The sequence below is a fragment of the Dermacentor silvarum genome, chromosome 1 (assembly GCF_013339745.2).
Source record: "Dermacentor silvarum isolate Dsil-2018 chromosome 1, BIME_Dsil_1.4, whole genome shotgun sequence".
In the NCBI taxonomy this organism is placed as follows: Eukaryota; Metazoa; Arthropoda; class Arachnida; order Ixodida; family Ixodidae; genus Dermacentor; species Dermacentor silvarum.
Window position 1 is genome coordinate 411,793,063 of NC_051154.1, and position 9,387 is coordinate 411,802,449.

The window sequence follows — 9,387 nt, forward strand, 5'->3', positions numbered from 1 at the left end:
GCATTATTCTTATAAGGTAAGCTTCAATGGAGTGCCCATGCATGCCTACACGCTTACTCCACTGCAGACTCTGTTTTTTCGAAGATAGGCCTGCACCCACACTGACCACATTGCAGGCAAGAAGTGTAAAGGGACGCTTTCACTAAGCAACGTCTTAATGCTCACTTAATCTGGTATAAACACAATGCTGCATTTGCACTGTGTATTTGCATTTGCACTTGTGGTCGCTGGTAAACAATGCTGAACATGGAACAAATTGAGTGGCCATTTAAGATATCTAGAAGGGCCATGTGTATCTTATACATTTCTTTTTGTACTTTAATAGTGATTACATATTCTTGAAGTATAATTAAAATGTGTTACATAATGGTGTCACAGGTCACAATCCATGTTTGCTGCTGTGCAATAGCCCAAACTTTGTATCCAATGTGCATGCATGGTCCCAAGTAGCCATGACACTAGGTCTGTTCGATTCGCACCATCTGAACCAGTTCACGAGGTGCAGTAATGGTGCCCTATGAACCATGCCATTAATTTCAAAAGAATCACAAAAGGTGCAGGGCTGGTTCACAATTTTTTTGCACGTTCCCTACAGACGGTGGCAAAACATAGTGCAGGCGTGCTGGTGCAAAGCAGCAGACAATGAAGCACACGGACGTAAGCACCACTGAAACCATGCTTACACATGTCTGCTGTACCTAAGCAACGCGAGGTGTGCTTACGCCTCAGTAGCCGACCATACCTGCAGTTTAGGACCTCTCAAAATGACATGAATGGCACTCTTCAGGCGGTCAAAACATAATGCCTGCATCGTGTCTGCACCTCGGCATTTGTTTCGGGTGTCACGTTGTGCCTGCACCAAGGAAATTAATTGAGCTGTACAATTTTTATAACTTCTTGTGCCCCGCTGTGAACTGGTTCATAGTGGTGCAGGTGAATCGAACGGACCAATTGTGGTAGCTTATCTCACAACACCAAATATGTGTAGGAAGGTCTGCAATGAAGACTTGCTTGTATACAATAATTATGATGCAATTAATTTGCAATCTGAATTCAATTTTTTAATTATGTTGCGAAAGACAGCTTTACACATAAAACTCTCTTTTGTCTTTCTCGATTTGACAGCACAAATTCTCAGCTGAATGGCACTATAATTTTTTAAAATCTTTATTCGCAGCCCATGGCATGTTTAATGAGCACTCACTTTCAAACTAGTTGGCCTTGCAATGCAATTATAAATATTTCATGCAAAGCAAACAGATAAAAGCTGACAAACATAGCCTCAACGTTTATCTCTTTTCTTGTATTGGTCTAAACGTAGCTTTAATTTAACCTTTCAAAGCTAGTGTAGCATAACAAACAATACTGGCTTTCAAACCCCGATAGTGCAAGTTTAACAGACAACTGATAATTCAAGGAAAATGTGACTGGATGGGGAAAGTAACGGTCGAGCTGTCTGTAAACAAGGCAAATGGCATTCTTCTGGACTGCTTCCAGTTTGTTAATGTTGGTAGCTTGTGCATACAACTCCACCATATTCTAGAAAAGGTCATATTAGCTCAATTTATATGATAACTTTAACAATATTGGTAGATGATTTTAGCATTTGCTGCAGCTATAGAAGTTCTTAAAAATCTTAAACGCAAATAATATCAACATGCTTGGACAAGGATAAATGATAAGACAAGATGAAGCCTAAGCACTTGTATTGAAAAACCCTGTCTAAAGTTGGTATGTTATTTGAATAGATAGAAATAATTGGTGATGTATGTTTTATGAAGGACTATATCACAATATTGTTGAAATAATTCACTGCCTGCCAAGCCTCACACAATGCACAAAATTGGGAAAATGAATAATTCAGGCATTGACAGTCAAAAGCAGAATTAATTTCGTGATATAGAAAACAATCACCAGCATACAATCAAACACTACTTTCTGTGTTACTGGGAAGGTCACTTATGTAAAGTAAAAATAGTAAGTTGGCAAGCACAGACGCCTAAAAAACACCTGATGGCACCTAGTGTGGCAGAATCAAACGAGTTGAAACTAACAAACTGCAAACAATTCAAGAGAAAGTTAGAAATGCAGTCAAGAAATACAGAGTTTTAAGGATAATGCTCCGCTTGTTCAGCAGTTGGAACAAATAACGGAACAAAAATAACAAAAATGGCATCTAACTGGATTCTAATGTCAAAAGCACAAGTGAGGCCGTGAGTGAATTCCATAAACGGAAAGATGGTACTAAATCCATGCAAAATGCCATGTTAGGTCTGTTCGATTCGCCTGCACCACTGTGAACCAGTTCACAGCGGTTCACGCAAAGTTCAGAAATTGTGGTGCAGGCACAGCGCGACACTCGAAACAAATGCCAAGGTGCAGAGGCGGTGCAGGCGTTATGTTATGTCCGAATAATGTGGACAGAGTGCGTAAGTTTGAGAGGTCCTGAACTGCAGATATGATCGAATTCTTGGGCATAAATACAAACACCACATTTGCATAGATACATCACATGTGCATAAGCGGGGTTTTAATGGCGCTCATGCCCGTGTGCTGTGTGGTCTGCTGCCGCGCGCCTGTACGCCTGCACCAAGGCGGCACCGACAATGGAGTGGGTGCAGCAAAATCGTGAACCAGCCCTGCACATTTTGAAACGAACGGCGTGGTTCAGCGGTCGCCATTGCTTCACCGCTGAAACGAATGGCAGCGTGCAGCACCTCGTGAACTGGTTCAGATGGTGCAGGCGAATCGAATGTACCTGTTAAAACTTAGATAGGCATTATGTGATTCAACGAATTCAACAATATGCTTATAAACTATGTATTCTAACATTTTACTAGACTAAGGTGTAAAGAAGATCAATCTATATAGTTACAAAAGCACGTTTTTACCAGATTTAAAAAGGGGGAGCACTTTCGTTTGTTTTCAAGATGAAGGAACAATACCTATTGCGAGAGAACACTGAAAAATAATAGCAATGCTGAGGAGTCCACTGGGAATAATGTACGAAAATGCATTAGGAATTACGTCAGGAACACCACATTTCTTAGATGTGCCTTCATTGAACAACATTTTCTAAATTTGCAGAAGTACTTCTATATTTTAACCATGTTATTAAGGCATACAACATTAAAAACAGAAAGAAAAAAATGCTATGGTAGTGTTTTCAATAAGAAATGAGCCTATAAGGGTGCATGCACCAGTAAAACTCTACACATGTGCTTGACTCCTGCTGATTGCTTCAAGTTCAGCTGAAGTCGCACAAGCCTTCTACACCTTAGTTAGAGAAGCTTGGCTTTCCTTGCAGAGCGAAGACAATTGCAAAAAATGTGGTTGATCCCTCTTATATAGGAATCGGTATAGAACACGAAAGTGAAACGTGTCTTCACAGAAGTAGTGTAATGTTTATTGCACATTGATATATAATGTCTATTGGTGTTTTGTGGCTAAAGCGCCCTTAGGCGTTGATGCACCCACGCTGACGCCTGGTGGCACGTCTCCTCCATCACGACTACCAACGTCGATGACCATGAGCAACCGTCGTGCATATGGAAGCTGCACTACGCTGCACACGCTAGCACAACGCGAAAGACGAAGCACGTAACTGACACACTAATACAACGCGCAAGACAAAGCACGTAACTGAATCGTCACTGAGTCAAATCAGCGCGTACAGCGCGTCGTAATTGCAGCCTCCGCGATCAACTTCAGAAACATTTTCAGAGCTAATTGCGGAGGCCACGCTCCGCTGTGCTGAGTACGGTGAACGCCACTTAGGTGGCGTTGGTAGTGCTTCTTGATGCCAGCGTCCCTTCGAATGCTGGCATCGAGGCGTCGTAGTGCTGAGACCACCGAAGCATTCACTGTCGGTGCGCGTTAGTGTCATAATGCAGTACTTCTCTTTTCTGCTCGTAGGCGGCGGCACCGCCCCGAGCAAGAGCGCGGGTACACGGAGGAGTGTTAGATATATAAGGTGCGTCTGTGTAGCTCTCTGCAAATGCGTTTGTGGCGCAATGGGTTAAACGCTCGGCGATCTATCGTCGCGGACCGAGAGGTCGTGAGTTCGATTTCCAAATTTTGCATGTTTGTGGAACTTTTTCTTCTGGTTTCTTTCTTTGTATTATGTTCGTGTACATTGTAAGCTGACGTATTTCCGTGACGGAAATACGTCAGTGAAGTCTTGGTGGACCCCGGCATAAAACACTTTCGTGTTAAAAGAAGGCACATAAAGGTAGAGAGGTTTTGTTATAGCCTGTACAGTAAGAGATCCACTGAAGATAATTACAACACCAGCTAGCTGCTGTCCCATAATCTCGGAAGATAAACCATTTATCTACACACACGCACAGGGTGGAAATGATTGCATTCCCATGCATACGCTACATAATGACAATCACCACAAAACCCCATCGCATTACTATTACTTCCACAGATAATTTTCACTGCTGCTATGGAATTGCTGTCTCACTACAGCAACCAATACATTGGACATTTCAATTGGTTCATGAAAGCGGGATGGGCACTCGCCAGACTGAAGCAGAGGCATTACACACACTGTTCAATGCCCAGCATCGTGTAAGTCACTTAAAACTCGTCACAGACACTTGCTGACTGCCTTCAGGTAGGCCACCCTACTTCAGGCGGGGACATGCCTTTCTGTTAGATTCACGTTTCACGTTCAGACTTTCGCGTCATTAGACATGACTATAGCCAGACTGACTAGGCTTCTGCGTGCGCAAAGGGATGCGAAATGCGTGAATGCAATTTGCTTATCGACAAAAGGCGCTCCTATCTTGCAAAGTGATAGTTGGAAATATCTATGCACCCTACATCGATCGTCCAACGGCGGCGCGCATCAATTCTGCGTTTTCGAGCTCGTGAGCAGTGTCTCGACGTGGTTACCCATCTAGCCACCGTAACGTGGTGTCGATGGCTAAACAGGCATCCGGCTATATTGGAAGACGCAGTCACAACTAAAACTAGAGACAGTCTACGACACATGCTACAACATACGAATTATCTCTGTCGGCACCATGCAGTCGGCGGCGCACTGCGCAGTGTCACCACACGTCTCTTCGAAACCGCCAATCCATTCAGGTGCCAATCCATAGCAGGCGACATGTGGTGCCGTTTTGTGGATGCAATGCAGTTCCTTCGAAGCTTCACTATTATCTTCGTAAGGGAAACGTTATTCGCACTCACTGATACTACACCAACGCCTCCTTTAGAGGAGGCGCTGACTACACAGTACACACCACACGGCCACAAGTAGCCACAGCGACGAAAAGACCGTCTCGTGCGATCCCCTCCCCCGCTGCGGTCACGCATGTGTAGGCGCCCACAGTCATTTTCGATTTTAAAACGCGGCATTAAATCAAATGCTCTATATATTTAGACGAAGTATATTTAACAACAAAACGATAATACTAGCATTTCATGTCTTCTGTTAAACTGCTTTCTTTTTGGTGACGTCATTGCGTGGCAGCAGCGCTCTCCACTTGGACTTCGCTAGAGTGACCTAGAATATGGGAGAGTGTCCAAAGACCTGAACGTCGCCCCCGAGGGCTCCGATGTCGCTGCGCATGCGTGAGCTGAGAGAAGGTGAGAAAGGAGAACAACTCTTCTTTGCCGGATGTGACGTCACATTATTGTTTGTTTTTTGCTTTTTGAAATAGCTACTCTCGAACTCAGACACTATGGTTCGCGCCTCGTTCGCGCGCGCATTGTGAGCATTCAAGTTTCGTATTTTGCACTTGCTTAGTAGCTGAAATTGCGGACATTGCAGGGTTGGGCTTGATGACATTTGTTGCTCAGCTGCCGCGACACATTTGGAGCAAAGGTGAGTGTCGTGCGATTGCCCGTTCTCTAGTTGACACTTGTAAAAACAACCGGTTGCGCATTTGGCAGAAGCGTTCACGCGCCGGAAAATGCATGCACTCAACTAGCTCTATCGGTGAATGCCGTCCTTTGGTATATATCTCGTGCGTAGGTCTTTGTTTCTCCATCTCTATGGGATGACTACGCTATGCGTCTCTTATTTACCCATGCAATTCAATTACCTTGCTGCTGCATTCAATTACCTTGCTCACTGCTTGCGCTGACCGCGGTAGGTGCGTCAGAGGCTTTCATTTGTTGCAGTGAGATAAAGAAAGCGTATTTCTTTCACTTACAGCTTCTTAGCAACTCTTTTGAGAGCCGTGGAGTTAAATCGTGCAATGTGTACGTTGTGAGTAAGCTGTTAACCAAACCCGCTTTACTGCTGCTGTCGCTTTTACGGGCACCTTCAAAATTAAACATATATGAGTGTATGAATTCAGCTCACCTTTCTATACACATCCGTTGCTTTCGTTGTTCGTAGATCATGTGCGTACCTTTGCAACCGTAATCGACATTGTAAAAACAGCAGGAAGGCAGATGACACAAATACTGTGTCCGTCTTAATTGTTGTCTGTGCTGTTTTTATAATGTAAACAACTCCACACACTTGCTGTTTACACCAAAACAATCTTGATATTTTTCTTTTTTCTTGTAGGAGGATTTGCTTCTAACTGCGGCAGTGACGTTGTGTATTGTCCTCAGGAACGCTTGCGGTGTGCACATTTGTCTAATTTGTTTCACTGTGCTGCTGCTGTCTTTACAGCTTCTGCTTATTTCCTTTGGCCGCACCTTATATTTGTTGTCTTTGTCAACATCTGACCTGTTTCTGCCTTGTTGAAAGCAAGTGGCCACAAGTACTGCTTAGTTTGCTCAGTCTAAACCTGGTATGTATATCTATTTGCTAAGGGCATGCTTCTGCTCCTTTAAAGGTTGCTTTAACTAATAGTGGTTTGAGTCATTGTGTATGACACCAGATAATTATTGTTCTAAAATGGTGGCAAAGCTTGTCCATGCACAGATTTAAAGTATGGAGATGCTAAACATTAAAATGTTCCAAGTTGCCACAAAGTATTACACGCATTTAAATTTGCTTCGAGGTGTCTTGAGACAATGAATTGTAGAGAAAGAATTCTATTGTGAGTTGCCAATGCTTGTCGTGAGCTCTAGCCCATTTTTCTATGCAGCCACTGTTGCTTCGTTGTCTGTGCTTGTTACTAACAAGAAATTGAGCTCTGTGGTTCCCCTGATTTTTGTAGCTCATAAAATGCAAATGTCTCGACATTGGCAGCCTTAGTGCCTCAATGTAGAACACGAGTGTTCATTGGCCAGTTGCCTGCTTTTAAGATAATGTTGTATTTAATGTCAGGGATTTAAAGGATACTTCACATCTGCCATCATGGCTGTTAGTTCTGCTGCCTAGCACTTCCAGGACAAAGTTTGGTACACATGTGAAACTATCCAAGAAAATGGACATTGGGACAACTGCTGACGTAGCTCACTTGGTAGAGCATCGCAAGCGCAAAGCAGAAAATGTTGGTTAAACTCCAACCGGCAGCAAGTTGTCTCTTAATGCAAAGCATTATCATGATCTATTTTCGAATTTCTTAGTACACCTGCCCAGGTAGCTTCATTAATAATTAGTAATGCTCCTGATGGTGGGTATTGAACGCGAGTCCCTAGTGCAGCAGCCCAATTATTTGCCCATTAGGCTGCAGATGCATGCATAGCTCGCCAGATTAACCGCACTGGTTCTCTCGTAGCAGCTAATGCTTTCAGGTGTTATGTGACACTCGCAGAGTTTGGGATTCACCCGTTTCAGCTCATATGCAACATATAAAGCAGGTGTTGTGTTTGCTTTGGTGACGCGTTGTGCGTGCAATTGTTTTTGGTTTCTCTATTTTGGTGTATTGTGCTTTGTATTCGATATGGTGCTGGGCATTACCTCAATCACAGCTTCGATGCTGTGCCCAAAGAAAAAAACATTTGTAAGCAGGTGCTCGAGTGACGTGAAGCTCACTCTCCCTCATTCTCTCTTGCAGGAAGTGCATCCAGTTTAGCGCCGTGTACATGTGTACGGACGCGTGCACGGACGTAACGCTGCTGCCCATCGCGAGTCGTAAGCGAAAAAAAAAGGCCGACTGAAAAAAAACAACAAGAAATAAGCTGCACGATCAACAGATTTTTGAAGAGACCGTTTCAACAGAGATATCTGAAGCAGATCGTTATTGGATATGAAGAAATGTGCAGTGGATAACAGCAAAACATGTGGTAACCGACTGACTGACGGTAGTAAGGCTCACAGCCTAAGTTTTTCACTATTTACACTGATAATGTAGCATGTATTTGCGCAATTAAATCACCTGCTATGCGCAGCAACCGCACTCAATTGAAGCCGCCAACGCAGCGATGCACCATTTGCTGTTTCAGGATCACGAAAAACAATGTATTCACCGAAGTACAGCGGCGGTTGACCTGTCGGCAAGCTGTTAATTCACATATGGCGAAAGCAAATGTCACGGAGTCCAAGCCCACGAAACTGCGCTCGCAAGAATATCGCGCACGCTTGGGCCTTTCTGACATGCACAATAGCGCACGCAGAGCGTGGTGCAGCCGACACCCGACATTCGTGACTGATCTACGTTCGAGAGTAGCTATTTCAAAAAGCAAACAAAAAAAAAAGAAACAATGTGACGTCGCATCCGGCAAAGGAGAGTTGTTCTACTTTCTCACCTTCTCTCAGCTCAGGCATGCGCAGCGACCACGGAGCCCTCGGGGGGCGACGTTCAGGTTATACGAACGTCCGTGAAAGCATTGCTTTCGAGCAAACCTTTTCAAATTAAGTTTTCGCTCATGTCCACGAGATAGCAAATTTCAGGGTTACATTAGCCGCTATATTTTCCAATTTCATGTCACCTAGCTACCTCAGGTTGCATTTACGCGCCGAGGCTTTTAACAAAAATAGTTGTCAGCTGAAGATCAAAGCGGTGTGCCACTATTTGGATGTTGTGATATTTGTGAAATTGATTATATTTTTCCCCTAGTCATGCTAAACTACTTACCGGTCACATGCTTGGACTTCTGAAGGAGCACTTGAAAGGTTTTCCTTCCAACCCAGTATTGTAACTGACGCCTGTCACAGGTATGACAGTGGTATTTGCCCTGTCGCACTGCCATGAGTTCAAGATCCAGATGTGTCTCATGTATTAACTGTGCTCGCCGACTGTCTCTATCTGTATGTCACTAGAAAGTACAAAGGATACATTTCTGAATTGTTGCAACATTTATTTTTCGTTAAATGCTCAAAATATTTTTTTCTTTTCCTGATCAATAAGGACTTGCACAGATTGCAGATTTGCATAGTTTGAAAAAAGTATTGCATAGTGGGCCTGTAGGTTTTTTTGAATTTATTGTTACCCTTCAGACTGGCCAAATATGTTGACAGCAACAGCGAATACCTCCTTGCTGTATTTGCATTTCCTTGGAATGTCTGTTCCGTGTTCTTCATAACAG

At 43.6% G+C, this 9,387-nt stretch overlaps 1 long non-coding RNA gene across 2 annotated transcripts; it reads left to right on the forward strand.

Moving 5' to 3' along the window:
• Positions 1-5,582: 5,582 nt before the first annotated feature.
• LOC125942550 (uncharacterized) lies at positions 5,583-9,002 on the forward strand. 2 transcript variants are annotated; one of them, XR_007465197.1, is made up of 3 exons: positions 5,583-5,839; positions 6,533-6,761; positions 7,917-9,002. It is a non-coding gene; the product is annotated as an uncharacterized LOC125942550 (long non-coding RNA). The 2 variants fall into 2 exon arrangements; XR_007465196.1 differs by having other exon boundaries at positions 5,597-5,839; positions 6,641-6,761.
• Positions 9,003-9,387: the final 385 nt, after the last annotated feature.